General features: G+C 29.6%; 1 protein-coding gene across 1 annotated transcript in view; it reads left to right on the forward strand.

Annotated features, from left to right (window-relative positions):
• The window catches only part of LOC135223237 (growth hormone-inducible transmembrane protein-like), a gene marked incomplete in the record, with an annotated part of 99,090 nt that overhangs the window by 60,972 nt on the left and 30,618 nt on the right, over window positions 1-7,500 (forward strand). The window contains 1 exon segment of the mRNA XM_064261731.1: window positions 5,178-5,286.

The raw sequence follows: 7,500 nt of genomic DNA on the forward strand, positions 1-7,500 counted from the left end.
ATATTTTCGTGGTGTTTAAAAGATTGTTTTTTTAATATCTCATTACAGTAAAATCTATTAATATCAAATTTTATCTGTGGTTGTTTACTTAAAGCTATACACAGTGTTTGGTTATGTACTATATTTGCACATACAAATGCATATGTATCTGCTATATGCACACACAATTCCTCCTATAAACAGGTAAAAAACATTCATTTCCCACAAGGATTTTTTTTTTTTTTTAGTTTTCATGAGAAGGGACTTCACAAATAATATATGTCAACAAATCTAATTTTTTTTAAAGATATTATAGCGGAGGATTTTCTACGAATGCCGTTACAGTTAATGGTGAATTATTGTATCCAGGAGATGAGTTAATATTTTGTTTGATCATGAATTTTTGGTGGACGTTGGGAAAAAAAATAGATGATATGAAGAATAGATGTTGATATGGTCTTTATTATGTTTATTCCTGTTCATACTGTTATTGTCGTCATCATTTCTAATATTATTATGGTTATGATTTTCATTATTGGTATTGTGTTTATTGTTGTTATTTTTTGTTAGAGATATAATTATGCAATACAAAATTAAGCAAGCACATCCTCGATAACAGAACAGTATGACTAAACTATGCAATAAATATATACCTAAAATATTTATATAATGTATTGTTCCAATAAGCTATCGTTTTGCTGACATGAGCCTTTGCAACAATCAAATATCTTTAATACTTCAGCAGTTATTGTTACATTTTCCGTTGATGTAATAATTGTCATTCGCTTAATGTCGCTAGAATTGTTGATAGATAAATTATTGTTGTTATCGTTTTGGCTGTTGTTCTTAAGTAACATTGATTTTTTTTTGTCAGTTATTTTCGTTACTAGGTTATTGTGGTCAAAAAACGAAGGTTCCAAGATAGATTCCAGTTTGTTTTAAAGGAACAATGTGAGAATTTCTCCTCGACAATGCAATCTTGGTAATGTTGCAGTTCGGGAAAAACGCAACGCCATTTGAAAAGAGGCTAAAAAAGTACATAGCACGCTTCAGAACTTCATTCCATTGCTGGGAAATGTACTGAAGAGCCATTTGCATTCGGTCAGGAAAAACAAAAATAGAAAATTTGCAACGAGTAAAGAGGTTCCAGCAGCTATTTTCCCGCTGTCATTTTACAGTACGTGAAAAAATGAGAGTAGAGTGAATGTGCATTTTTGGTCAAGTGACAGATGAGAACCCTTACATAGGCTCCACTGATAAAACAGAATTGTGATATTTATCCTCTAGATATTGAAATAAATATTAAAAGACAAATTTAAACAAAATCATAATAATGTGGATGTTAATAAATGTATTAAGACACAAATGTTATCAGAATAATAATAATATTAATAATATGGATGCTAAAATAATAATAATAATAACAATAATAATAATCAATAATAATATTATAATATAATTAATAATAATTAATAATAATAATAATATTAATAATAATAATAATAATAATAATAATAATACGCATGCTCATATAGATATTAAACGACAAAATTTAGCTTAGAATTTCTCACCCGGAGCCCATTGATCACACCCACCTTGTATCGCCCAAAATAAAGTAAAATAAAATAGAATGAAATAGAAATAATAAAGAAGATTCCACACAGAACAATACCAGGCACTGCAGCGTTATAATCCGTAGGAACACTCGCGATAATATTACTGTCAATTTAGGAAAACGTCGGCGAGAAAACCGGCAGGTGTTCGTTCCAAACAAAGGCTTCTGCCACCTTTTCATGCGATTCGGAAGGGGAGCGGATCCCGCAGATGGTCCTGCAAAGTGGAATAATACGTAGGAAAATACGGGACGGAATGTTAATCATCGGAAGGCCAATTTTAAGGACGCCGTCTCCTCCTCTGCCTTTCTCCGGCGCCCTTTCTCCCTCCTGTCTGTCTGTCTGTCCGTCATCTTTCTGTCTGTTCCAAATCCACTTTTCAATTTTTTTCCCTTTTCGCTTACTCGGGGAGTAATCTTACAAACTACTTTGTTGTTGTTCTTGTTGGGGGTGTGTGGGGGGGGGGGGGGTAGTTAAGAAAGCCTGAAAAGGTGTTTCACGTTGAGTTAAAGATACAGGAATTTTAGGATAGGATATTTATTATTTATTTATGAGAATGAAAATGTAAACAGTAAATAATGTGCATATTAAACAGTAATGAACAATTATTTCTAATAAGTGTAGCGTATTTATTTTAATTTTCGTTGGTGAAACAGTGCTCTATTTGACAGTAGATTTTAGTACGCGCACCGAGTAAGCTGGAGGTCGGATCAGGCCTTGTTGTCTCTGGAGGAACAGTGTAGAGAGGAGCTTGTTTTCGATAGAAGCATTCTCGGCATGTGAGTATCAGTGACGCAGAACAAAGGACTCCGGATTTTTGGTTCAGTTTACCAAATGTAGAAATATGCTACACATAGACTGACTACCAGCAGTTTCTCTCTCTCTCTCCCTCCCTCTTATTATATATATATATATATATATATATATATATATATATATATATATATATATATATATATATATATATATATATATATATATATATATATATATATATATATGTGTGTGTGTGTGTGTGTGTGTGTATGCATGCATATATAATATATATATATTATTACATATATACATATCTATATATATATATATATATATATATATATATATATATGTATATATATATATGATATATATATATATAGTATATATATTTGTATATATGTATATATACACATCCCTTTTTACCCTTTGGATAGGTGATACGATAAGGGTAAACCTTTCCAGTGTCTCTAGAGGTCCTGAGGGATAAAGTTGCTATACCTACACCCTTTTCATTGATCCCAGGAGAACCTGCTTACATACACCTGTGTGGAAAAGTGGACGGCGTATACCGAAAGCAATTCCCGAACCTAGCATACATGAGCAGAGCGCTACACCACCATTACGTCGGCCATTTTGGTTGTTACAGTCAAAAGTGTCTGCTGACGAATGACGTAAACATATACAAAAAATATGTCATAATAGCATTAACATGACGAGGTGATATGCATAATCTAAACAAATCTGATTCACCGTTTCTTTGGGAAAGTTGTTGCTTATATTGCAATCAACGCATTATGAAGTGGCAGACGTGATGCAATATATATTTGGTTGCAGTGGTTTATCTCATTAATATTACCCGTGATTCCAGAGCGATTGCATTGTTTTTTTTTTTTTTGGTAGTTTATGAGGTTTGGGGGAGATGTTGCTGATTCCATGTTTTTTATTGTTATGCTTTCACTTCCTTTGTTTAGTAGTGCGAATGCAAGTACGTTTGTTCCATGGAAGAATGATGTAAAAAAAAAAGAGAGAGAAGCTCCCCATAATTTACTTAAGCAGCCTCTTACAGTAGGAAGTAGGTAATATAATTAATGTAAGAGTTTCTGATGAATTCATCTGCAGCATCGTTCTATTACATATTTTAGCCATTTTTTTGTCATTTAATTTTAGTTTAGAGATAATTTTGGTATGAGAAAATCATACTACTCTTTAGTATCCGTAAATTATGTATATATATATATATATATATATATATATATATATATATATATATATATATATATATATATATATATATATATATATGTTGACAGTTCCTATTGGACAATTGGTATGTATGGAGCATTCTAATGTATGCCTTATGATACCAGGGTTCTTTACGTCAGTGTCTGCGCGCTCTCAAATGGCTGTTTCAGATTTAGCTGACCTTATGGCAGCACGGGCTCTTGCTCATAGAGCAGCCTGAATAATTATTTATCAATAAGCGAGAGCACACAAGCTCTGCCTTACCAGCAGGAGTCCCAGACAAGGAAAAGGGTTTTAAGCCTCTTCCTATTCAAAAGTCTGGTGGCATTGTTGGCCTAAGCATTGAATTGTATACGTGGATGTTAGCTTACTGTGGTGGTTTGTAGTCTAGGTGGAGAAGGACATAGGGCTAGCTAGCTACCTCGTCCCTAGAATATTGCTGAGAACCGGAAGGGTGACATCTTCTGGAGCAATTCCTTATATATATATATATATATATATATATATATATAATATATATATATATATATATATATATATATATATATATATCTAATAAAAGGAGCCCATAAAAACACCAAAATATAGAGAAAAAAGTACTATATTTCAGAGACTGCTGTCTCCCTCTTCAGGTAGATGATTCATCTACCTGAAGAGGGAGACAGCAGTCTCTGAAATATAGTACTTTTTTCTCTATATTTTGGTGTTTTTATGGGCTCCTTTTATTAGATGGAATTCTGTTGTTACAGAACATTTTTACTAGTCATGTATATATATATATATATATATATATATATATATATATATATACTGTCTATATATATATATATATATATAATTATGATATACATATATCTGTTTTATATATATAAAAAGTATATTTATATATGTGTTATAATATATATACTATATATATATATCATATATATATATAATATAGATATATATATTTATTATATATATGCATATATATCTGTTTATATATATATTAAGTATATCTACATATATATGAATATATATATTATTATAATATGCATATATATCTGTTTATATATATATATATATATATATATATATATATATATATATATATATATATATATATATGAATGTTTATATATTTAAGTATATATATATATATATATATATATATATATATATATGTGTGTGTGTGTGTATGTGTGTGTATCATTAAAGGCTAGGAAAAGTACACTCACATACAAATACACATGAAAAGAAGACGGTTGTGTCAATCCAGTTACCTGAAAACCAACCCTGCGTGAAGGCTAGAATTGTTGCGCAGATGAGATTGCATTATGCGTTGCGCATCGTAGCGTAACGCTTAATACTGTAACATGATTGGAATTGGTAGCACAATGCGAAACGGGTTTGGGAAGGTTTCGTAAAGTCTAAGTAAGAAACGTTTCCATTGGTTCTTCCTTTCCGAATGGTATTATTATTAGGTTATTATTATTATTATTAATATTATTTATTATTATTATTATTATTATCATTATTATTATTATTATTATCGTTGTTTTTATTGTATATACAGATGAAATTAATTATAAATTTTTTTAACAGGTGGCAAATGAGCAAGCGATATCCATAGACGATAAGAAGCAAGTGTTCACAGAAATTCTTACCCAAGATTCCGGAATTCCACAATGAAGAGGCTACGGTTCATCTCAAGGTACGAGAAACATTTGTTATATGATCACTCTTGGCATTGTATCCCAAATGGAATTAATAACAGGGAATGTTATTCAAAATTGTTGTGATAGGATTTAACATATCGAGATCCGAGGGAAATGATTGATTAAATAATAACAGGATAGCATTGGGGACTAAATTTGGATATTCGAGGTATAAATATTTGTATATAGTATAACATATATGTATTTATATATATATTCATATATATGAATATTATAATAAATATTATTATGTATATATAATGTATGTATCTATATTATATATATATATATAATAAATAAAATATATATGTTATATATATGTATGTTATATATATATATATATATATCATATATATAAATATATTATACATATATATATATATATATATATATATATATATATATATATATATATATATAAAACACAATGTCTTTGCCTCCATAAAACTATAACCAACCAGAGAAACTGCTTCATATGTTAGACATTAAGCATCGACTCGACATTACGAAGCTCAAATGAAACAATTTCTTGGAAAGCTGAAGATCAAGAAAGTAGCATTAACGGCCTCAAACAAACCCATGCGGATGAAACAGTAACCACAAACTACTCGTAATGTATGACCGATGGAAGAATTTGTAGTTTTGCGGTTATACTGTCATATTTTCTTTTTTTCTCCCTCTCTTTTTATGTGTGTATCTTCGGCTTAAGTACTGACGAGGAGGAGAAGCCGGTATTCAAGTTGGTTTTCTTTTCTGTATCAGTACTTTCGTACCTTACGATTAATTCTGTGAATTCATGATCTAAAACGTTTATTCTTTGCTTCTCTATATTTGCATGACTGTTTTGGAACGGAATGTTTCCTTTATGAATTTTATACATGGCTTTTCTGAATCATACATCCTTAAGATTTATGATAATCCCTGCTTGTATTTTTTTTTCATATAAATCTAAGTTTAGAATGAAGTCAATTAAGTATTTTCCAATGTTTTTTTTATTTTTATCCTTTCTTAACTTTATGTATATTTGATTTATTTAAATGAATCACTGAAAAATCACTGCAGAATTTGCTTAGTCAACCAGTCGTTGGATCATTGGTGTTTTCAGTGGAATATATATTTGTCAGTCTTTCGCCTGAAATACTAAATATGATAATGATGTAAAGCTTTGCAATGTCACATGTTCATTTAGCGAGTTGTTCCATCAATCAATTCAACGAAGCACCGAAGCTTTACCCGAAGTCACTTTCTACCTAATAGGCCGTTCTTGTCAATTTCTACCCTCCGCCGTCATTTTCTATTGCTTTAGGCCTACGAGAGCCTAAATATGGGACCTCTGAGCTAGCATTTCTGTGTAATGATTGTTAAGATCTCGTAAAGATAATTCTCTAATGTCTCATCAACTTTCTAACAAGGGGAAATCGGGAAGGCACTGAAGATATATGACACTGATATATAAGAAAAAAGTGAAAAACGGTTGAAAGAGGAGAGGAAATTAAGAAAAAATGTATATATTAACATATATTTACATATATTTGTGTTATATATATATATATATATATATATATATATATATGTATATATATATATATATATATATATATATATATATATATATTTATTTTTTATTTATTTATTTATCTAAAGGTATATAATAATATACATATTAATACTTTTATATTAATTAATATATAATATATATATATTATATATATGTATATTATATATATACATATATATATATATAATATATATTCTATAATATATATATATATATATATATATCATATATATATAGATATGTATATATATATATAAATATATTATATATATTTATATATATATATAATATTATATATATATATTATTATTATATATACAATATATATTATTATTTATTTATTTTATTTATTTATTTAAAGGACAACTTACCTTCTTGCTCTATGCAGTAGAACATCTGCGAAAATGCTACTGCACTACCGCTACTCTTAGTACATTTACAACCGCTGGTGTAATTGACCATGCCTTGGAGTTAACTGGCATCAAAACGCCATTTGCGTATTTGGGCTAATGCATGAATAGACAACGCAATCGTCGTTGATAGGTCATGGCAAAAAGGCTAGTTGCCAGGAAATCTGGGAAATGGCCCAGAATTGGCGGTCATGTTACTTATGCAAGGGATCCCCAGACAAAGAAACCTGGGAACATCGGTG

Source organism: Macrobrachium nipponense, chromosome 20 (assembly GCF_015104395.2).
Source record: "Macrobrachium nipponense isolate FS-2020 chromosome 20, ASM1510439v2, whole genome shotgun sequence".
Classification (NCBI taxonomy): domain Eukaryota; kingdom Metazoa; phylum Arthropoda; class Malacostraca; order Decapoda; family Palaemonidae; genus Macrobrachium; species Macrobrachium nipponense.